At 46.9% G+C, this 24,260-nt stretch overlaps 1 protein-coding gene across 10 annotated transcripts in view; it reads left to right on the forward strand.

Moving 5' to 3' along the window:
* Positions 1–11,814: 11,814 nt before the first annotated feature.
* IRF2 (interferon regulatory factor 2) overlaps positions 11,815–24,260 on the forward strand; it is a 41,648-nt gene continuing 29,202 nt past the window's right edge. For 3 of the 10 annotated variants that reach the window (XM_035557874.2, XM_035557867.2, XM_035557873.2), the window contains exons 1-3: positions 11,834–12,126; positions 17,067–17,170; positions 17,880–17,995. The gene's annotated coding sequence lies outside the window, so the exon portion shown is untranslated. Of the gene's footprint in view, positions 12,157–17,066; positions 17,171–17,879; positions 17,996–24,260 lie in introns of all 10 variants that reach the window. The other 7 variants (XM_035557869.2, XM_035557877.2, XM_035557866.2 and 4 more) reach the window with 5 other exon arrangements.

Raw genomic sequence — 24,260 nt, forward strand, 5'->3', positions numbered from 1 at the left:
TGAACGTCCTGCAGGCACGGGGTGGGCTGAGCTCAGAGCCAAGACACAAAAACCTGCAAGGAAAAAGGAGCAAAACCATAAAACCAGGGGAATGTCCTAAATAGCAGAAGTAAAAACCTCCAGGTAAACTGTCAGTGCTGGTTTGTGTCCCACTGGCGGTGTGCGATGGGGCTTGGGAGAAAGGCAGGGAAAAGGTGGAGGGGAAGGAGAAGTGCAAGAGGTGGGTAATGGAGCAGGTCAGGGCACAGCCACAGCTCTGGCAGCATGTGGGACAGGCACAGCAAGGCTCTGGGAAGGGCTGACTGTGAGTTTGGGCAGGAGGTGCTGCCAGACCTGTGCTGCCCCGGTGCGAGGGGGAAAGCTAATGCCTCCTGGGAAGCCCCAAACCTTCCCACGTTGCAGCCTCAGAGGCTTCAAGCCAGGTGGGTCCAGAGAGAAAGGAAAAGGGATCGAGGAGATGGTGCCGGGCAGTGTAAGGGGCAGCAATCTGCCATGGGGTTTTCTGTGGTTACAATGAAGAGTTTTAAGGAGAAATTTAAGGTAGCCAGGCGCTGGGCAAGATGCATCTTCAGAGCATCTTCCAAGTGTGAGTGGCAGCTGGGAGTAAAGCAGAGGAGCAGAGATGGTTTTGCTGGGCAACAGGCACCAGGAAAGACCTCAAAAACCAAGAGAGGCATCCTGAGTCAGAAAACCATATTCAGAAGAGAATGGTGAAGCTGGGTGCCGAATGGCCGGAGTGGTCACAGAGCAGGCACAGAGGAATCTCCAGGAAGAAGGAAGACAAGGAATCATATATTATATACATTAATCTTTTTGCTGACAAGAGGAATCATTGGGGAGACTGCCTGGTTTTTAGCATGGCAGGAGAATTACGTCTGGAACAGACAGTGGGTCCGTCAGTTAGCAGGGTAAGGGACAGAGCCAAATTTGTGTTTGTGGATGAAGGAGTCCTGGAGATGAAGTGTGCAAGAACAGCAGGAGGAGATAAGTGGCTCGTTTACCACGTAAAGCCTGAGGATTTGGGGGAAAACTGCTCACCTATGTAATATATAGATGCCGGAATTTTGCTGAGAGGAGAAAAAAAGTTATGAAGGATTAAAATGAGCGCTCTGAGAAATGCCACAAAGCTCATATTTTCTCCCCCTTACTTCAAAACAAAATAGCGGTAATTAGCCTTGTCGTGATGACTGAAATGCAGGTGAAGCATGCCTTACTGCTGACCCCTGAGCACGCACAACAGCGGTGACAACAGCAACTTTCACGGACACACAGCTCTGAAGAAATTGGCTCAAATATTGCCACGGAGCCAGCACTCCAATGCTCTGCTTGGAGCTGTGCCTGGGGCTGGATCTCAGCGCCCCTGATGTGAATAGATAGGGGTCGGGGTTACCACATTATAACACTGTGAGAATCAGGCTGGAAAACAACCCGTCACCTGAAGGGACTAATTTTTTCTTTCCCAAGGCCTGAGCAGAGTGAGAAGTCGAACGCTCTCTCCTGACACGAGACATGGCAATAGAAATATTAAAAATAATGCTTCTATGAACAGTGAAACTTCAGTAGTCTAATTTCCTGTGGCTTTGTGCTTCCTGTTTATGTTCCTTTCATGCCACGTGTGGTGAGGGGTGAGCTCTGAGCAGAGCTTGCTCGGGGCTCTGCATGCTCCCCGGCTGGGCTGGTGCCACAGCATCCCCTCGGTGCAGGAGCTGCCCCCCGCCTATTATAAACCAAATCGCTTATAATCAGGCCTGCAGCTGAATCATGACAGTAGAGGAATAAAACCATTGTGTCATCGAGCTTAAATTGGGAAAGTAGATCCTAATGTGGACGCGAGTGCAGACACTGGCACGGAACAGCAGCCTATCTGTGTGCAAGGGCGCTGCAACAGATGGGAGCAAAACGGCACAGACCTCTGGAACCCCAGGATGGGATTTGGAAAAGCGTAAAAGCGAAGAGGCAAGTTTCTGCTGTTCCAGGCTTATTGTTCTGGCTGTGTCTCAATCCGTGCATGACTGAAAAGACAGCATATCTGCAGCGGAGTTCGCCATTTACCTCCTTCCTGAAACAGAGGATCGTTTGTTTGGCCACCCTGCAAAGCATTGCAGAGCACTCCAAACACCGATGGCAGACGTAAGCAGACTCGATCGCAGGTGCCGCCCATTTCCAGGCTGCTTTCACTTGAAGCCTTTGAGGCACAGATGAAAGGCGAGGGCACGGCCAGAGCAGCACCGGCACAACGGGCCTGCTGACATCCCTTGGGGGTGTTAGCAGGAAAATGGAAAAACTGCAGCTCAGAGCTAACGTGATTAGAGACCGACAGAGCTCCTCCGCGCTGCTGGTGAGGCAGGGAAAATATCCAAAATAGAGAGGAAAAGAGTTGGATCAGGCTTGCAGAGGTGGGGAAAGGGTAGAGGGATGAAGATGCTCACCTATCCCTGGTGTTGCCATGGTTCACGTGGCTGTTTGCAATAAACAGAGCAAGGGAGATGGTCCCAGGCTAAAAGGAGCCCAGTGATGATGGACACTCAGGAAGCCCTCCAAGTTCTGTGGCTTTTGTCCTCTGGGCCTTTCCCTCAAGCTAGCAAAACAAACAGCAGCCTTGCACATGAGCAGCAGCATCCGAGGGCTGGTGGGAAGCCAGAGAAGAAGGACAAGTGCTCCGCGCAGGGCTCGCAGGGCGGCGTGATGCCTTTCACCAGCACCACCAATAAAGCAGAGAAGAGGGGCACCTCTGAGCAACCTGCCTTTTTTCGCCTTTGTCACGTCCTCAGTTCATTGTGACTAACACTACGCAAAGTCTGTGACTTTGGGGGAAAAAACACGTAACAGGCCACCTTGATCTTCTCTTTGGTTGATAGCTGTGCTGGTAGGTCAAGGGGCAGGAGAGCTACGGTGAAGCTAGAGTGTGCGAGTGAAGGGATGGGGTGGCAGGCCAGGCAATGGAGCTCTTCTCAGAGCTACCCTCTGTGCCCATTCCCCCTTTGTGTCTGAATCCGTGGGACACAGCAGCATGTGGCTTTGGCCCAGGGACATGGGGAGCAGTGGCGCAGCTGGACAGGGTGGGATGCTCCGTGCCACCACCATCCTGGGACGCCCGGGGACGCTGGCCATGAACATGGGCTTTAAGGAGATGCTTTTGGAGCAGCTTGGAGCAGTGATGTTGCTGCTGAGAGGGACGGGCGCTAAAAATCACCACAACTGGCCGTGGATTCCTGCTTCAGCGCCTGAGAGTGCCAATGGGGTGCTGGCAGGGCAGCTGGAGAGCTTGCCTTCATGGACAGAACACCCCAGGTTGGGGAGAGAGCAGGGACAGCTTCATAAAAACCTTAAATACAGATCAGAAAGAGAAGAGGAAGCTTGCAGGAGCCTCACCGCCATAGCTGCTAATAGCTTTGGTGTAAATGTTATTTGCAAGTATTCCACAAACTATTTATGACTGTTTTATGTGCGCTAAATGTTTGCTCGCCAAGAAATGACACATTACCGTTTCTTTGAAGCTGACTGGGAATTATTACCACCTGCTTATCAGGCTTTTACATATCTAGCCCAAGGTACAATGCTATAATGCTTTCCAACAAAGAGAACTCTTGACTCTGCAGCCAGGTTCGCTCCCAAAGCGAAATGGTGGTGTGGGAGCAGAAGAAATGCAAGAAAATTATACATAATTGCTTTTCCTCCAGCTCTTTTATGCAGGGAACAGGTGACTCAGCATTCCCATAAAGCTACCTTAATGGGAGAGGAGGAGCTCTGTCTTGAACTGGCAGCTGTCCGCCCTTGCCTTTGCTTCTGATGTCTGCCTACTAAAACTTACCTTCGGGGCCGGTTGTTGCTTATCAGTGCCATAACATGCATACTTGCGGAGTACTCCTTTCTTCTTTCATTAAAAGGAGGATTTCCCACCCCGCATGAAATTATTTAAAGCAAGGTGCAAATAGGAAAATAATAACCACAAGGTTCTGAGCTTTTTCTTTTTTTTTTTTTCCCCAAAAAATAATCCCACTGATTTAACGTGCTAGTGATGTCTAGCTGGGTTCACGGGTCCAGCTGCTGTGCCATGTCTTACAGATCTAAGGAAACAAGCCTGGTTTGCTGTCTCCTAGCTTTACATGACCTAAGTAGCTGCTTTTTGGTTGCTGTTGTTTGTTTCTCTGAGGTACTGAAAACACAAGGACAAATATAACGTGACACTGGAGAACCACGGTGTAGAGCAATATTACTATTTGCAGCACCGCACAAGAGCAGGGGCCCTGAAAAAGCAGGGCACATTTATGCCAGGCACTGCAAAACAGAACAAGACGAGACTCCTCAGCAGGTGAAGTGCACCGCGAGCCTTACTTCTGCGCTGCACGACGCTAATTAAATAAGCCCATTCAAAACAAAGCTCCCACTCATATTTGCTATTAATAGCCAACAGTTTTCCTCCTCCGTCCCCTCCCACAACCTCTCTCTCTCTTCCAGTGATAAAGCAGCCCTATGTGGGGGGCTGAGACCTCTCGCACACCAACAGGGGTTCAGCACCTCGCCAGCTGACTCACTGCCGCCTTCCCCAGGGTGCTTTCCCACCCCATCGGTGATGGCAAATTCTGGGAACAGGTGGTTTGAAGTTGGTGTTGGGTCTTGTTCGTCCTCTGACACTGGTTTTCTGCTCGCCCCTTGTATCCCTCCTCTGAAGGAGTCTCTCCTTGGCTGTGCCGGCTTAGCAAACCTGAGAACAGGGCAACGGTCAGAGCGACAGAAATGACTTGTCAAAGGAGAAGTGCAGCACGATGGGCTTCAGGAGAGATGAGTCACCAGCGATCTGCACTCCAGAAACAGCTCACCAGAGCCAGCTGCTGCGTTTCAGAAGATGATCTTACTGGACTCTGCAGGCTAGCAACAAAGGTGCAGTAGGGGAGCTCAGCTTCAGCATGCAGGAGTTGTTGCAACTGCCTGTACCTGGGGAAGACGGGCAGTCAGGGATGTGGAGGCTCTCCAGAGGTCAGCCTTGCTGCTTTGGAGATGCACAGGCAGTCAGCAGGCAGGGCTCCCTATACAAGCCCTCGCTACTCTCCCATTAATCACTAAACACTGACTAGAAAAGACAAAATAGCCAAAGCTTCAAAGAGGGTTCTCACTTGGAAATGGCCTTGTAACTTTCGGTGGCCATTTTTACTTAAGGTAGAAGAGCCTAAAATTAAATGTTTATAATTGGATCCTTTTTTTTTTTTTTTTAAGGGTCACATTCGGCCATCACCCAGTCTGTGTTGCCGTGTGAGATGGGGACCGCACCGAGGAGGAAAGGCTCGAGCTATATTTAAGTAGCCCCACAGACGTGTGGCCCCAGAGGCTGCTGCAGGCACGGAGCACTGCCTGGTTTGCCATCAGGAGGCAGCCCGAGCTGGGATGCCTGGGATGCTGCTCCACGTTGCACCCTTCCGTCACCCTTTCTCCTCTAACACAGCCTGGGCACCCACTTGTACGAGACAGAGGCCAGAAATGGGCTAAAAAGACTTGAAATTCTTCTCTCTGTGCTGGTGGGGTAGGAGCTGGTGGGGTGACGGCCCATGCTGCTGCTCTGTGAGGCTGGTGAGGGAATACGCCTGGTGAGCACTTCTGTGATGCATGCCCCGGGAAAGACTTCCTTATATATAAAAATCCACTACAAACAGAAAGTGAAAAGAGAAAAAAAAATCTCTTCCCCATCAACAAAGAGAATTGGCCTGATTTTAATAACAAATAAGTTTTGAATCCATTAAATCAAAGCCTGTGTTTACACATGATATGAAGCAAAGCTCTTAATATCTCATCATCTTCTGGAAGAAAAGAATTTGTTCTGCTTTGTCAAACCAACAGACAATGCATCACTTATCTTTTTATTCTGCCTCAGTTTCACTGGGAAAAATGCCACAAAAGCTTCCACTTGGGTGAAATGCGCTGCTACAGACAGGGTGAGCGGGACTAGTTTCAGGTACGATCTACTGAAGCAGCCTGGCTCCAGTCCATGCTTTCTCTGCCAAGCTCTGCTTCAGCCCTGAAATGTCAAGATGCTGTACCTGTTTTTAAAGAACTGCTTTCCTCCCTAAAATTTGCTGTATTGAGCCAAGAGACACGGGTGAGTAAAAATGCCTCACAATACCGGTATTAGCAAACTCACTGCTTTCTCCCTTCCCTCCTGTTAAAGGCACAAAACTGGGCACAAACTGGAACGTGAGCTTCTGTCTAAACGCCAGGCAGCACTTCTGTGCTGCGCAGGTGCTGGAGCACGGACACAGGTTGCCCAAGTTGTGGGGTCTCCCTCCTTGGAGATCTTCCAAAGCCACCTGGACGTGGCCCTGGGCAAGCAGCTCCAGGTGGCTCTGCCTGAGCAGAGGGGCTCCAGAGGGCCCTGCCAGCCTCAGCCATCCTGCGACTATCTGAAACCTGTCGAGGGGCATTATTTTGTCTCTGGGCTCTTTCAGACAGAATCCCCTAACGGCTGGATAAGGCAGCACCTCAATGAGGGCACCTCAGTTACAGAACGTGTGAGAGGCTTTGTGTTGCAATGGAAAAGATTTATTTTCACATTGGTCTTTTTCTTTTTCTTCTTTCTCTTACGCAGTATTGGCACGCTTTGAGAACTGCACACGCTGCTGGCTAGAGAAGACAGTGTGTTTACAGTGTTGATTAAAAATATCTTACTCAGAGCACTTTCTTTAGATAATTCAGACATTCCTGTTCTGAACTCACCCTGAAACATACTTGCACAATCCTAAAATAGCAAAAGATTTTTCCATCTTGGAATGGTCTTCTGTAATTATGACTGTAATTATTACCAATAAAAACAAAACAATGCTCCTATCATCTACTTTCTTAGCAATCAGAAGATGAGCACAGCTGAAAAATATGAGAGCTGAGGAGTACTCCGTAATATAGACACCCTGTTAAGACTCTCCGGGCAGGTCTCCTCGCCAGCATAACCTAGCTGAAGACAAAGACGTCACATGGATGAGTTTGTACAGAAATGCCTTAAAAAACCTCTCTCCGTGCTGTGAATAGTGTTGGGGTGGTGCTGCTGGCACACGCTACTGCTGCTGTCAGCGGGTTCCTGCTGTAGCTGCCTGGGGGCTGCTCAGGCCATGTGTCTGTGCCCTCGGATGGCAATGACTGTGCCCCACCAGGAGCAGGCAAGGGACCACATCCCAGCTCGTGGAAGCATCCTGAGCAAGCTGCACGCCACCCTGCAGCCAGGGGAGCACAAAAAAAAAAAAAAAAAAAAAAAAAAAAAGAAGAGGAAAGACCACAAAAAGGTTGAGTTAAGGAATCCAGGCAAAATCAAGGCAGTGAGGGTGAATGGAGAGGCTTTCCCCCACCCATGTTCTTGTGTGCACACATAACTTCAGGCATGTGAGGAATCCCTCTGAGCCCAGTAGCAACTGGTCATGTCCTTACACTTAAGCACACGCTGGAGTATGTGCTCAGTCGGCACTTAGATAAGTTAGTCTTTTTTCATGCAGTTGTTGAGCAACAGAAGAAAAAAAGCAGACAACTCTCCAGGTGCACGCCGAGATGTGCGATGATTTCCAAGGACTTCCTGATGGCCACTGCTGGGCCTGTCCCCCTTCTGATGCCAAGGCTGGGACTGCAACGAAATCGACCAAGGAGCACCCTGTCAACTCTGTCCTTCTGTCCCTGGTGAACCTTTATTTTCTGTTAATTTTAACACGACCATAAATACTCATAGAACACTGCAGAAACAGCAAAGACCAAACAGTCCTTTTATTTATGACAGTATAAACACCAAGTAAATAAATTAAAAAATACCCACCCAATGAATAAAGCATTTATTTCAGAGAATAAATGCATTACAATAAGTTGTTAAACAGTTAAACAGTTAGCCAGCTTTTTTTTTTTTTTTCATTAAACTTGGGGTGATTGTTTGCGTTAGAATATACAAATACTTTTAATTCTTAACTATAATCAGAAATCTGTTGGGCTTTCTTTTATTATAAGTAAGATGGCATTGCTATGTAGTATCTAAAAATATCAGTATTACAGATTACATCAGCATCAGAATGTTTTCCACAGGACAAATTAAAAGTGCTAAGAAATTTCCCTGTGCATCAAGATGAAAAATGGGTGTGGGCACTCAAGGAAGGCATGGATGTGTTAAAGCAAGAATTATGGGAGACTTGCAACTAATTTCTTCTCTTGCTAAGCACTCACCTGTACTGCAAATTACCAACGTGGTTTCTGCTGCAGAGCTTTCCTACTTTAACATACCAGAAAAATATGCAGGCCAACTGTGGGTGAGTACATAGGCTTGGGACCCAAATCCATGAGAAAATTCAGCTGTTCACCTTCAGTGCTAGTGACAGAAAGTCACGGTGCAATGGATCTGAAGAACTGAACTGATGGAATAGTCAGCTCCTCTTAAAGGCTTATTTACCTTCTGGAACTTCAGGAATTCCCATTTTCAATTTTGTGTTGGTTTTATTTTTGTTGTTTTTTTTCACAGAAATGAAGGCCAGGCCAGAACAGTTAATCTTTAGTGAATGAAAGGCAGGATGCTAGTGGAATCAGCTGATTCCCTAAGGAAGATGATTAATAGTGTAAGCTGCAAACTTTGGCAATTCTGCAGGGTGAAAAAGATCTGGATTTTTGATGCTTCTTGGTTAAATTTTCTGATTTTAAGGATGTCAGATCTTACTGAAACAGCAAAGTTGTGAATGGTAAGTCTCTCTTTTTTTTTTTTTTCACATGGAATGAGTCACTGTTGAAAGCTATGTTTAAAAACCAGAAGCTGTCCATTCCCATTACCTTTCAACATCATGAAAGAATCACAACAGAAGATTTAACTTCTAGTACATCCTGTAAATTTCTCATCATAGAAGACGTGGAGAGAAATGTCTTTGTGAATGCCTTGAATGAGCCCAATCTAGATCAGCTGAGGGCAGTGGGAAGAAATGGAAAGTGCGGGCTGCAAATTCTACTAAATGGCTTGGTTATTGTTTTCTCCAGTAAGCCACTTGTGTTTTCTGTGACCGAACACAATTAGTGTCATTCACAGTGTTGCCACTTTGTGAATAAGTAGTCCTCCGAGTGTGAGAGTGTGAGACTAAATTATTAATACGATTGTAAGCATTTTTCCCACAGTATATGCTGGTACCTAAACTACAGACTTTCATAGCTCACTCATTCTGTAAACGAATTAAAAGTATATTACTGGAAATGACAACAGCCACAACACTGCAAAAAGCAGCCTGGGCTGCCGTTCCCTTTGTAAGGAGTGAGCTGTGTGAGTGGCACTGGGCAACTCCCATCTCCTGAGCAATTTGCAGGCATTCACAATTAGGCCTTTTGTAACCCTTAGAACAAGGTGGTTGGAACAAAACTGTGTCTTATTAAGTTATTCCTTCCAAACTGGCGTGTGCTGTAAACCTGTGAAGACTTCTGCAAGTTGGCAGGGTAACGTGGCATGTAAGCAAGCCCACCCTCTGGTCCCTAAAAGACAAAGCCCGTGTTTTCAAGAGAGCATTTTGTTAACTGCTATACATTTCCAGAGCCCTGATTTGCCAACAGGTCTGCCAGGACACGTAAGGCTACTCCTGCTTGCGTATGGTGTTGATACACAACTATATGACCACAAAAAACAACTCTGAAGTACAAGTTAGCTCAGAGATCCATCCTGCTGTGACCGACACACGTCTATGACAGCACGTAGCATGGCAAGGACATACCGAGGCACCCACAGAATGGCTTCCAGCCTCTAGCAATCTGCTGCTTAGGGGACAGCTTGATGCAGAGGCTGTGTCTTTACATTTAAAGCACCTCTTTTTTCTTTTTTTTTCTTTTTTTTTTTTTTCTTTTTTTCTTCTTCTTCTCTGAGTGCGCTCGGGTGCTTTTTTGATTCCCTGTGAACTTTTGGCACCTTAAAGCAGGAAGTGCCACCGTTTAATTACCTGCTGTGTGAAGAACCACCTCCTCGTGTTTGCTTTAAATCTGCCACCTGCTAGTTTCACTTGATGCTCTCTAGTTCTTATATTAGAAAAGAAAGCAAATAATCCATCCCCATTCTTCTCTATTCATGACTGTGTATTTTCTCTCGCCTGACTTTTTTGCACTGGCTCATTTCTACAGCCTAAAAAGTCCTGGTCTGTTGAGTCAGTCTGGGTCATTCTGTATTTTTAATTACCTTTGCTGTTCTCTGATTCTTTGCCACTTCTGCCATACCTGCTGGGGGGTGGAAGGGCTCCTGGTCTCATTCCATCCCAACATTTCCCAGCTGCTCTGCAGCAGTTTTGGGTCACCAACCTGACCTGTCTCAGAGAGTTGGTACTATCATCTTACTCCTTCCATTTTCCTATGGAGATCTTAAGTCTTATAAAAATTCGGTTTTAGTTGCTAGTTTTAGCTGATCTGACTGCTTCTTTTGGAGCGTATAGCCCCCTTCCCTTCAGACACAGCCCAGCCTGACCCTCCTACACAAGTGTATCTTGTTATTACAGCATCCCCCTGCTCTCCTCTCCAAGCACATCCATTCTGTCAATGTGCTGATTTAAAGCTAGACACTCTGGGCCCTCATCTCACTCCTGAGGCTGCTTATATGGCACTATCTTTTCTGACAGTTTTTCACCATTCTCTGTTTGGCTCTTGTCAACTTTCATCCTGTCTTTTACCCAAGGACACTGAATCCTTGTGATTTCCCTGCCAGGGGATGCACGCTCCCAAGTGCTCTTCAGTACCTGTCTACTTTCCATCTCTTTGGTCTAAAACTCCCCCTGTGACCTTCTCAATCTGAAGGCCAGCCACACAGTCCCACGAGGGCTTCATGGAAATCAGTCCGTCTGGGCTCTTCTCTTCTGGAAGTACCTGGGAGTGCCATGCGCCTCTGACCCTTCCTTCCTTGCAGCTCCTTCTCATCTCTCCTGGGACCTGTCCCCTTTCCCATCGGTGCTGACCTCTCCATTCTGTTGTATTTCTGCAGGAGACGCAGAAAAAACGTCCTGCCTGGCACTCTAAACCTTGCTCCCTAAACCTCTCACTTGCCCTTTCCTACTTCACAGATGCACAACATGGTCCATGGCCTCCTGTGAGGCCTTGGTGTTTTTGGGGAGGTGGTGGATTCCTGACGGCCCAAATGCTTCTGTGATTGCCTTCTCCTCAGTGTGAAGAGATCACATCCTGGCGAGGAGGACTCATTGCCCACAAGGGCAGACACCTCAGGCTCCTGCGTGTGGCCAGGGCTGCCACGGCTGAGGGTCCTCACAGCACCTGCGCACCCAGGGAACACCTCCACCTCCTTTTGCTACCCCAGCAGAGAGCAGGGTGCGAGCAAACTGAGGTGTCCCGGCATGCATCCACACGTGTGTGCGCCACTTGTTCACCTGGATAAATGTGTAAATGTGTAGAGGACACGTGTAGGTATACGTGTATGTGAGAAATGCAATGACACACTGTACTTACGCAGGACCAAATCTCCTATCTCCCAGTGTCCCTAACTCACTGGGCCTTCCCTTCATCATGGGAAGGCCGGCAGCGATACCTGCGACCTCCCCTGGGCCAGTTTTACACCCTGCAGCCCCTCAACCTCTCCTCAGCCACCATGACCGAGGGCGGCTTTGCAAACCCCAAGAGGGCTCCGGCCGCCCCCCGGAGGCCCGCTGTGGGGCTGTGGAAGCCGAAGGACGCCCGCGTTGACAGCGGGGCCCCCTGAGGCGCTGAGGCGGCCGCGCCGGGCCCGGTGGCGGGGCCGTGCCGGGCTGCGGGGCCGAGCCGAGCCGTGCCGTGCCCTGCCCGTCTCCGGGCCCGGCGCTGAGCCCTGCCCCCGCCGCCTGCGCGGCCGCCCCGGCCCGGCCCGGCCCGGCGGGGAGGGAGGGAGGGAAGGAGGCGGGGGGATTTCCAAGCGCCGGCTGCTCGCCGCTTCCTCTCCTTGTTTTGCTTTCGATCTGGCCCTCCTCGCCGCCCGGGCGGAGGAGGAGGAGGAGGGAGGCACTTTTAGTTTTGCTCCCGCGATTATTCAGCGCCTGTTTTCATTTCCAGCCCGCGTCCCCTGGCAACCGGCGGTAACCTTGAGGGATCGCACCGAGCCGCGCCGGGAAGGGACGGCGACGGCGACGGGGACGGCGACGGGGACGGGGGCGCTCCCCGCACAGCGCTGCGCTGCCGCCGGTACCGCCGCTATTTCCCGGATCGCTGCGGGTGCGGGGTGCGGGGGCAGCGGGGGGGGCACCGAGGCCGCTGCAGGAGGAGGAGGAGGAGGAGGAGGAAGGGGGGGGGAGGCCGCGGCGGCGGGGCACGGGCCGCGCTGCTGTGGGGTGTGCGTGTGTGTTTTTTGGGGGGGGTGACGCCCGATGGCCGCACTTGTTGCGGGGCTCGGGGGCCGCGGTCCGGGCCCGCAGCGGGCGGGGGGCGCTGGCGCTGCCCCGGCCCCGGCCCCTCCCGGTGGGCCCGCGCGTTACACAAGCGGCGGCCGCGCCTCCGCCTCCCCCCGCCCCGCGGCGGGCGGCGCCTCCGCCCCTGCGGCCTCCGGCAGCGCGCAGCCACCCGGCCCCGGCCCGAGGTGGGCCCCGGGGCCGCGCCGCCTCGCCGCCGGCCCTCGGGCCTGCAGACGTTGCCGCGGAGGGCGAGCGGCAGGCCCTGCGGTGCGGGGCTTGCAGGGGCTGTCCTGCGCGGAGGGCACCCGGAGCGGGCCGAGGGCCGGGCCCTGGGCGGCTCCGTCCCCGGGGGAGAGTTATGAAGGGGCGTTTTGTTCGTGCGGGGTGCGCGGGTCACATTCCAGGCACCGCGCTCCGTCTGGGCAGATGCCGGGGATCGGAGATCTCTGAGGGATTGCAGCTCCGAGCCCGGCTCCCCAGCAGTATTCACATCCCTAACTCCTGCCCTGATGAGCGACGGAGCACCTACACAAGGCTCCTGTATTGATACGCACCGCTCCTATAAAGGAATCACTGATTTCATCCCCTTGCCCAGCACTTTGCTCCCAGTTGGCGAATGGCTGTCATTTACCGCTCAGCTCACCGTGCTGAGATCTTCTAGACAGCGATCTCCTGAACGTAGGAGCAGTTGTAAACTGGGACCTCCCTTTCCTGAGATGAAATACCCATCTTTATAGTTACTAACCCCTAGTAGATTTGCATGTAATGTCCTTTGCAGAATGCCCTTGTTAGCACCATAAAAAGGGAGTTGAATGCGGCAGCAAAATTTACATTCTCCCTAATACGGAAATGGTGACATAATTATAAAACTAGCGCAATTGATCTGTGGGGCAGATGGTTTCTGTCTGAATCACAATCTTTCCGTGCCACTGGCCTCTTCTGAGGCTTCTCTGTCCTCCTCTGTCCCACACTGGTGATGTCTCTTGGGGGAATTACTCCATGTGTCCCTTGCATGCCCTGGGCCCTTTTTGCTGTCAAAAACGTGGTGTGGTTGGTATGAGAGCACAGAGCCCTTTGAGGTGATGGAGCTTCGTTGCGATTGTATTTTGTGCTGCAGTTCTTCAGCTAGCCACAGCCACGGGCAGGTAGCAAAACAGTAACAAAACAAAACAAAACAGGGATCCCAGCTGGTCGGCACGGGTGTTGGGATGGTCAGCCGTCACGTTTGACATACCTCCCTGTGTGGTGTCTCTATCAGAAGGTGGCAGGCCGGTCTCTTGGGAAGGGCTGTTCGTCACAGGCCTTGCTGCATGGAGAGAGGTAGATAAGAGGTCTGAGAAGTAAAATATAGCTGTTGTGGGGGTAAAGACCCAAATCTACGTTGTGTGGAGGCCTTCAGCTCTGTGGTGGGACCAGGTGGTGTTGGAGAGAGGTGGAGTCTTAATGCACAGTAGAGAAAGTGATGCAGAAGAAAGGGGATAAGATTCAAGAGGAAATATATTTGGAATAGAACAAGTCTACATTAAAAAAAGGGACTTTAATAAATTAAAATTTAATAAATAAATTTGCAGCCAGGCTATGTATGCCTTAAAATGAAGTATAAACTTATTTATATGTAATATGTATAAAACAATATAAGTTTTAAATCAAAGCTTTAAACCTATAGGAAAGACCTATAGGTGAAGAACGTGGTTTGCTGGGACACATCCTATCTTGGAGAGGATCATCCCTAATTAAAAATATTATTAAAATAATATAAACATTGCATATTAAATATTATATAATATAAATATTGCATATTAAGACCCCTACTGAAACATCTCCATGGTACAATACTTGGAGTACCAGAAGCTTTGTAGAAGCTCAGAGAGTGTAGTGACAGACTACAGATGGCGTAAGGAGGACAGAGTAGCTGACACGTGCATGGAGCGGGATGCTTTTTGTTAAAGCCTGTAACCGTTTCAGGAAGTAACACAGGATCCCATGAGCTGGTGTTCCAGGCCCAAATAGGAAGAGCACAGGTTAGGGCTGTGTGACTGCCTGCCCAACCAAGGTGTTGACAGCGACTGTCATACGCTAAGGGAGATCAGAGAGGATGCAAAAGGAGGAAATACAAAGATAATGGAAGGCTTCAGTTGCCCCCATGCCAATTGTCACGTTCCAACATGAAATTTGCCCAGGTCCTAAGTTTTTAGGTGTTTTCTGGGTGTAGCTTGTCAGGGTACTCTGTGGGTGGCAGCTCTGGGCAAGATCCTAGCCAGCAGGAATTAAGTTTGGAATTTTACATTAAAAATGCTCTGATGTGACAGTGATCCTAATGCGCTGAGATTCAGCGTTGTTTCAAGAGGAATAGAGCCAGGGGCTGTTGTGGTGGTGGTTAATTTTCCACAGTAAATCTTCATAAGAGGAGGGGAAAAAAATGAGTAAAATGGTGAGAGGCAGTCAAAAGTGTAAAATATTTGCAGGTGGCATGTAATGCTTCAAAGACGCTGTAATAGGGGCTCAGAGCAATTGCATGGCATCTGTCAGAAATGCCAAAAAAGCTGAACAGGCTGAAAAGCAAAGTGAAGGAGTTCAGCTGAAGTCAAAAGGCATCTTTCAACAAGCTAAAGCTTTGCCTTCAAACGAGAAAGATGGAAAAGAACATGAAATCTGCGTTAAACACAATAAGGTAGGCCAAAAAAGAGTCACGGAACAAGTTGCTAAAAGCATGAAAACAAACAATAAATCCCCTTTGAAGTGCATCAAAAGCAGGAAGCCTGCTGATAAATGATCCATGTGTAGAAGGAGTGCCCAAGGAAGATAAAGTCATAACAGAAGAGTGAAACAAGTTATTTGAGTCTTGTTTCACTAAGGAAGAGTTTAGGGACATTCCCTTGCTAGAGGTTTTTTTTCCCTTTTAAGAAGGAGTGAGCCTGTTTGAGGATTTCTCTCAAACTGACGTGTCTGTAAGAGAGGATATCAGAAGAAATTGAGGTGATAAAATAGATGGGAGGAGGCGATCCTTGTTCAAAACTTTTGGAGGAACGTAAATTATGAAATTGCTGATCCGTTGCCTCTTGTGTAACTTGTTGCTTAGACTTGGCCTTGGTGCTCCAGGAATAGGAGGTGACAAATCAGATGCCAGTTTTTCAAGGTTTCTGGGGACACTGGGAATTCCCGGGTGGTGTTTTTGTGTTTGTTCGCCTTTTTGTTGTTGTTGTTTGTTTGCCAGGGTTTGGTGAATGCGGTTAGTGAGCAGGAGGTACAAGTGTGATACACCGACAATGGACTGGGCTTTTGTTGAGGAGAAGCTGTGCCCCACCAGGCTTCTGGGGTTCTTTCAAGGCGTCGCTGAGCTGTGGTGGAGGTCTCCTTGGTACAGCCCTCCTCAGAGCAGGGCTGGTTGCAAAGTCTGCTCGGTGAGAGGAGGCTCAGGTCGTCCCCCAGGAGCCGGTCTAGAGTCCGTGCCACTCGGCTGGTGCGGGAAGAGATAGGTGGTGGTGATGCAACAAGTTTCCTCGTGGTATGGACTCGCTGTTCAGAGTAGTAAAACCTCTGAAAGACTGCGGAAGGACCTCACTGTGTTGAAAGTCCAGGTGTAAGATTGCAAATGAAGTTCGGTACAGACCGATGAAATGTAAGGCACATGGATGGGAATGTAATCGTAATGTTATGCGCAAAAGTGAAGTTTGAATTATTTTTACTTGGGAAAAGATCACAGAACACAGGTATTCCTGTGCAAAAGCGAGCTCTGTGCCCAGTAGTGGCTAAGAAAGCAGAGGGCAGCTTAGGAATTATCAGGAAGGAGTGCAACAGGGAATAGGAAACACTGTCATGCCTCCGTAAGTCCATGTTGCACCCCTCTCCTAAACAGAGTTAACAATTTCTGTTCCCCCATCTTGGAAAGTAAGACTTGACGAGCTGCAGAGAAGGGCATCAAGGACAATCAAGTGTATGGAACAGCTTTTGTGAGAGTCAGAAGCCTTAGCTCGGAGAAGAGGTGACAGAAGAGGATGTGGGAGTGTTCCTTGAAATCATTAGCATCCTGAGGCGAGTGAACAGGCAGCAGGGAACAGCACAGGTAAACACAACCCACATAAAAGAAATGGGAGGCAGCCTCACTGCGGGAGGAGGTGTTTGTCATGCAGTAAATAAATTGTGGCGCTCGTTGCCTCACGTGTCACGCATGTCACGAGCTTACGTAGGTTCACGAGCGATTAGGCAGTCTGTGGAAGAGAAACTTGCTGCGCGGCTTGGCAGTCAGTGCAGTTCAGTTTCAAACTCTGAGCACTGAATAGCCACAGATCACTGCAGGCCTGATCAAGGATTCTTTCTGAAAACCGTGAGGGAATTTTCACCGTAAGAATGAGAAGCACAGGCATAAAAAACGGTCCATTTGTAGATTACATAGAGATCACATAGACTGTGTATTGGCCTTTGTTACGTGAATTTTGTGCCGTAAGTTCTCAGGAAACTTCCTGAGAACAAAAATGATTTCCATGATGATCCCGTTCAGTCTATGCTTGTTACCCCTGGACTTGTTAACCGACACAAGTTGCGGTCAGGTTAAATGCACTGTGTGTGCACCGACACTGTGGTATTCAGCAAAATTCATCTGCTGGTTTCAAGATTAGAACCTCATTATTACCTCATTAGAACCTCAGTTTATATTTTGTGGATCTTAAGTATTGAAAGCCAGGATCCGTTTGTAGATGAAGGAACAGAACTAATCTCGTGTTGCTCTTTTTGCAGGACACTTACTTATCTCTGTGACTTGTTAAAGATTGACCTTTTAAAACTCCGTTCTTCAAAGGCCTACCTACAATGATTGTGATATTGAGGATGTAAGCCATAAGGTAGTGTTTACAGAAGTTTTATTACAGCTTATGCAGCTATAAACCGTGATTAGCGTAATACGTTTTCTGTTTTGCTCTTTGAGATCACAAGTGCGAAAAGAAAACAAAAAATTAGCTAACCGAAAAGATTCTGGGTACAGTGCATGAGAAGAACAGATTTATTACGTTGCATATTCCTTATGTAACAATAACATTATGGAAAAAAAAACAGTCAATGTAATTATATTTCCCCTTCTGTTTCAGAAGTTTTGTTGAATTATTACTTATGAACTGTCTGAAGGTTCTTCCTTGCTTTCACTGTGTGAGCTCGTGTGCTAAGATTAAAATAGCCAGTAGGAAAAACTAGCACCGACTATTAGCAGTTATGAACAGTTAGAGGAAGGGAATGCATGTTAATAGTTAAGAGTTTAATGTCTACATTGATATATATATAAAGTTACATGTTTTGTGTATAGCACAATTGACATGTACAGCACACGTTGCTCACTGATAGGCTGTAAAACACTTAACTTGCTCTTTCAGTTAGTGCTGGTTATGTTTTCAGCTTCTTGGAGCTGATGAAAAATGCTTTTTTTTTTCAAATGAGCTGGGAAGAAAATGCAGAAGTGGTGAATGAGAGAGTAATGTTCAGTTTCTTGTGGGTAATACGCTGCAAGCGGGGTTTGTGTGTGTTGGAAATCTTCTGACCCCGTTGTTTGCTTGGGGGCAGATTACACCGAATGTACAGCAGTCTGTAGTACAAAGCAGACGTTTTATCGTGTTGCAGCTTGGACACAGGCACCCAGGAGCAAATCCACCTGCATGTGACATGTTGTTTCACCCAAGGTACAGAACTAATTCTGACTTTAAATGATTTTAGCATTCTGTTGTTGCTGTACAGGCTACTGGCTTTCATGCTGTGCTTAGAAGTAATAATTTCCATGTTCTCTCCCCTTACAGAATAGAGCAGATTGCGGGTTCGGAGTTTTTCAGGTAACCTTTACAGGTTTGATTTGCAGCTACATCTGGTGTTAGGAATGGAGTTAAGCTGTGGCAAAAGCATTTGCATTTGTCCCTTAGTTCGAACCGCACTTGACAGTGGATGTTGTCTAACCATTTCCGTTTTGCTGTAATATTATTTTAAGCAGTTTTTAAAGACCTGCATGCTTAGCACTGACATAGCACAAAAGAAGGAAGGTTTGCTTACGGTTTGTTTTAGGAAATTCTGAAAGCGTGGCTAAGTTCTGCTTTCTGATGTGTACGGAAGGGTGTCTGTGAGTGGAGGGGCTTGATGAGTACAGGGAACACAAAATCTGTACTGTACTATTTCTATTAATATTGGACATTGTTTGACAGTGTTACAGGCAAACCTCTTACAGCTTTACCTAAGCAAGATAATGCCTTAATTCATCAGTAAGGTGAAGTAGCAGCAAGTTTCGGTCTGTATGCACATTCGATGCACATATGTAACGTGCATTTGGTGCGTGATGTGTGCTTTCTGTCCGTGTGGTGCACTGGCTGCTCCTACTTTTAAGGTGTCCTTTTGAGTTTCACAAATGTGCTTTATGTGCAGCTGGGAGATGAATCAAGTGGAAAGTACCGAACTATTGAATTAAATTGGATGTGGCATATGCATTTGTAAAAAATCAAAACAATACCCCCACCAAAAGCATTCCAGAATTGTGACAGCATCTTAAAAAGTTTATCTAAAATAAAAATAATTCCAGAGTATAAAAAAAGTGGGGGATAGGAGACAAATACTTTCAAGCTACTGAAAGCTTTCCTGCAGGATTTGAAATCCAAACATTGTTATGTTAAAAACATGAAAGCAAAACTTGAGGATAAAATTGAAACCAAATATAAACAAAAGTGAAACTGACTCCATTGGTTTTCGTTTCCCAGTTGGCAAAAATGAGAAAATAAACACAGAGCAAAGAAGCACGAGAGCTGAACTTTATAAAAATGATTTCAGTGTTATTATTTATTTTATCTGTTAGTAAATTTGACTTTTGCAGGGCAGCATTACTTTAACAGAATACACAATTAGGAATAAGAGCAATTTTCCCAGGTTTTCCAGGTAACTCCTTTCCCATCCAGCGGTCAGTGTGATGACCCTGCAGTGCTCTGTGTGGTGTGTGTGCGTCTTTCATGGAAGTAACATTTGGAAATGTGGCAAGGGGGTACACAAGGAGAAATAAAGGTGGTAACATCAATATCATGAAGGGGAGTCATTCAGACGGCAGGTGCGCTTGAAATTTATTTGTGTTGAGATCTGAATTGTTAATAGGATCAGGTATAAAATGTATGATTTTTTTTTTCCTTCACCTTTGGGGTCATCCACTGAGATCTGGGCCAGATCAACAGTAACCCAAAGATGTTATCTGCTGTAAGCTCTGCTGATCCCCTGAAATGGCCGGGAAGGGGTCTCACTCAGTTCCCGTGGATCAGTCAGCAATTAGAAGGTCCTTTGTCACTTTGAGAACTTGGTGGTAAATTAGTCAAAAGATGGCCATGGGAACTTGAATGAATATCCTTCTCATATGTGGAGATGTATGTTCCTGGAATGTGTTGAACAACATAAAATGCCGTCTGGGTATTGAGGAGAAGCTTGGACCATCCCTGCCCTTCTGAAGGTGTACGAGGGTAAAAGGAAGGACTTTAATTCCAGAGATTTAATTCTCACACGTTTGACAAGCATTATGTTCAGGCATATCGGAACTGAATTCTTTGGATGCCGAAACTGTTCTGGAGATTTGAGATTTATGGGGGAAGCTGATGAAGACGAGCTTTGTTTAGTTTAATAACACTTATCTTGCTTAGAAGCGAAATGAAGATGAGTTCAGTGGTCTCACTCTAGCTCAGTAGTATTTTAGGAAACTTCCAAGATAGAAATAGCTGCTGCAGATCAGGAATTGAGGCTGTCTTGTTGCTGTTAGCCTGTGATCAACACAAAAACATCAAACTAAGAGCACATTTTGTAAGGGAGCCTATTAACCATTCATAGCTCAACATGAATGAATGAAGAAGTTCCTGTGTGTCCTGTGGTGGTGGAAAGTAATGGTTTTGTAAAAAGGAGGCTTACAACATACTGTTTCAACAAGTGTCAGCATTAAGCATTTAATACTTGGTACTCTGTAAAAGCAAACCTTTAAAGTGTGTTTACAAAATAAAGACATTTCTCTGTTAAATTCTCCTGTTCCGGCCAATATCTCTGTAATAACTAACTCAATTTAAGTTAGTTTTTCTGCTCACACATCTGCTTCTTTCATGGTGCTATTTTTGTAGGCATAAATAAGTGCATGTGACAGACATGTTTCCAGCTTGCAGTGTGGATGATTCAGAGTATCCCAGCCCCCAAGTCTGTGCCTTCTGTGGTCTGTCTTTAAAGCAAGCATGTTAAGTGAGTGGGAGAAATGTTTTTTTTTTCCTAAACCGAAATAGCATATACTTCTCTTTAATAATTGAACTGTCGTAGTCAGGGATTTGGGATTTGTCCCCTCCCTTGGAAGTGAAGGAAAAACTGATTTGTGGAAAGGACTGGCTTCGGTGCTCACTGTGAAGTTAAGCAGAGGTGGTTTACGTCTTTTGCTCTCTGGATGCTGCGCTGCTGATTAGAAGTTAGGGTAGCAAAAGTAGGTGTGGGTTAGCTATTAACTTCGGTGGTAGGAGCTGCCTTTGCCCAGACAATAAAATGAAAGCTTTGAGCAAATACTAAATTGTACTTTAGTGTAGTGTGCAAATAGTTTTTGCTGTGTGTCGCAGAACAGTATGTTATACAAACAGAGCTGGCTGTGGGAAACAAGTCAAATCTGAGCAAGGTGGATTACATCAGGTTCAGGTCGTGGCCAGTGAATGGGAAAACTCTTCCTTGAACGCACTTCTCAGCGTTCGCTGTCCGAAATAATTTTTCTGCTTCTCTGAGTGCCTTTAAAAAGTAACCATCTTTTCTGGAGGCTTGCCTGAGCCTCACAAGCCACCAGTGTGGGAACGTTGTGATTAAGGACTTGTGTTTTACAATGGCTGCTTTTCTTACTCGTGGTGTCCTCTAAAGCTCCGACCACGTATTTAGTCAGAGAAGTGCTAGACAGGACGTGGAGATGATGTCTGCCCAGGCTTTAGAAAGGGTTTTTACAGTTCAGCATCCAGATCTTGTAGGTACTTGCATGTACGATTTTGTGTTGCTTTCAGACAAACCAGTTTCGTGTGGGAAATGCAGTGTGCTCGGCAATGTTTTAGGGATGGATGTCTCCTGTAAACCTAGTCACAGAGCACTTTGAGGGAGCATTGGTCTAACAGAGCCACGGAAAGACTTTAAAACTGCTGTTGAGCCGTGTTAGTATGATAAAAGAAGTGATTCTTGGTAATTGTTTGAGCCTTAACAGCCTTCTAGTTTTCATCAGCCTGGAAAATTCCTTATGAATCAGCTGTCAAACGCTGAGTTTTCCTGACAGCCTTTAAGAAGGCGCAGGGTTTGGCCGCGGCGGATAGGGACTGACACAGCTAAGCCGCATCAGCTATTATATGTGGGTGTTCAGGAGTGAATTCGTGTGTGAGCAGTTAATTCCAGATTAAAATTGATTTATTTGGGGATAACTGCTCCCCAGTGCAAGGAATTAATTGCTGCCTGACAACCCTGCCAGCGATTTTCTTGTTGTAAACAAGCTGTTCCCAAACTCGTCTGAGCGAAGGAGGGATCTACCACCGAAAAATGACCACCTTTTCTTCTGGCAGCCTTCGGGGGAAAAGTCGTTAGACGTCCCAGATGCTGAAAACAAATCTCGGGCCGTCACCAGACGTAAAACAAAAGCTCAGGAAGTAAATAAATCAGGTAAAGTTTGTGGCTGTATTTCTGAGGTGCCGGGGAAGGAGTTTTCTGTAATCACACGCCGCTTGTTGGCTGTCACTTGCGCAGAGCCGCTGTCATCCCGACGCCATCTGAAGCTGATCATCATCTCCATCTTGAGTCAGGGCAAGACCTGGGAAACAAAGGAAAAAAAAACAAGAGGAAACAAAGTATTCCTTTAAAGTTGGAAGTGAAGCAATCGCTTTGTGTTCTCACCAGCTTTGCAGACACTCGTGTGTGTACGGATGATCTTCGTGGCACAGATGCTGCAGAGATGATCGCTAACAATCTATTTGTTGGAAGTCTGGGCCAAGTTCCCAGCTGATGTAAGTCACTGTGATGCCAAAGAAGTGAATGGGCTCAGCAACAGACATCGTGTTATTTAATCTTACGATAATGTTCAACGTAAGAGCCAGTGGAAGGGAAATTTACTGTAGGTATTGAGAAACTGAAGCATTATTTCATAGCAGCTCAGTCCAGAGGCACTGACCAGGCTCCTGGTTCAGTTGTATTAAAATATCGTGGCTTTTCCTCAGTGCAGCTCTTGGCTGTAAGTCCGAGGGCTACCTTTAGCGATGCCTGAGATCACTGCAAAATAACAGCTCACGTCCTTGCTGCCGAGGGAAACTCAGCTGTGCATGGAAACCAAAGGAAAGAGTCTGTTTTGATGTGTAATGTCTGAATCCCAGCCAGGACATGTTAACACCCTTTGGGTGGAACAGAAATGCTATAGGGCTGATGAAACACACTCTCTATACAGTATGAGTTCCCATTGTACGTTTTCCTGGGCATGTTTGTCAGGCAGTCTGTAACGCCGATTTCTGTACACATTGGAGGTATTTGCTGCCTTTGTTTTGTTCTTTTGCAAGGAATGTTGGGTTGGTTGGGGTGTTTTTCACCCTCCAGCCCTTGAGGACACAAGGGCTTTTTTTTTCCTTCTACCTTCCTGCATCTTCCTTGTGTGCAGCAGCATGCCGGATTGATTCCCCTGTCCCTATTTAATAGTGTCAGTATTCGTAGGGAGCAGAAAAGGCGCCATAAATACATGAGATTAAAAGACCAGAGAGGGAAGGGTTGCTGTCTAACTATCCATGAATCTAGATAGTCTTTTCTAGGCTTCCCTGTACTTTCTTGCCTTGTATCTCTATTGTACAACTCCAAGAGCTTCAGGGTTTTATTTGGAGCCTTTAGCCCAGGCTACTGCGAGAATAGGTATGCGCGCTTTTCCTCATTTACTCCTTTAATTAAGTGTTTTGCTGGTGGTTCCAAGGAAGATGCATGTATTTGCATAATTTGGGGTTGTCAGAAAGCAGGCACGTTAATTCTTCTCGTGCAGTGTCAGTGGTAAGACTTTCGCTCTGCTTTCAGAAGGTAAGAAAAGCAGAGGTCTCCTGGAGGCCGCAGCCAGGAAGATTTCAGGTGCCTGAAGTCAGAGTACCTGCAGTTCAGTGGTGTGAGTTTCAGCTTAAATCTCACTCACGTTTCGAAGTATTTCAGAGCAGGCCACATTAGCAGGTTTTCTTACCCAGGAAAAGACACAGGGTGGTCCTGTATACGAAATCCTGCGTGAAGGCAGAGTCCAAGCTGCGACACAGGGACAGAATTTTGCTGTAAGTACTGTTCCTTAGAATAAGATCATGTTTCTTTGTATCCTGGAACACTCTTGGCACACGGACAAATACAGAATCCAGTTCCCTGAATCCTAAAATTAGCGTATGGTCTCATTTCAGCATATCTGTTTGGTCACACAGGGTGATTGATGCTTTTCTGAAGTGCATCAGCATTAGGAAACAAAGGGAATGATTATCAGCAAAACACAAACACAAGATTACTTCCTTTTTTTTTTTTTTTTTAATATTGTCAGTTCTCTATTCACAGATAAAAGAGAAATAGATCCCGTGCAATATTCTGCACAAGTCCTCTGGGGAACAGATGTTTTTTCACAGCTCTGGGGAAAGGCTGTGACCTACTTCACAAACGCACCTCTGAGTATCTTATCCCACCTTACCTTCTCACAGCCATGAGCTACATTTCCATATACAAATCTTTTAACTGGGTACTTTATGACAGGGAAAAAAGAATTGCTTTTTTTTTTTTTTCTTACTACTGTAGAAGTAAATTTCAAAAATGTCCATGATGTAGGCATAGAGTAGTTTGTGGTTTTGAGATAACCTACGTGTCTTTTCAGTTATCCAGATGCTGACAGACGGAGTGAAACTGAAGGGAATGGAACATCTTGTACTGCTCAGATTTAATACATGCTGTGCT

The sequence above is a fragment of the Cygnus atratus genome, chromosome 4 (genome assembly GCF_013377495.2).
Source record: "Cygnus atratus isolate AKBS03 ecotype Queensland, Australia chromosome 4, CAtr_DNAZoo_HiC_assembly, whole genome shotgun sequence".
Taxonomy (NCBI): domain Eukaryota; kingdom Metazoa; phylum Chordata; class Aves; order Anseriformes; family Anatidae; genus Cygnus; species Cygnus atratus.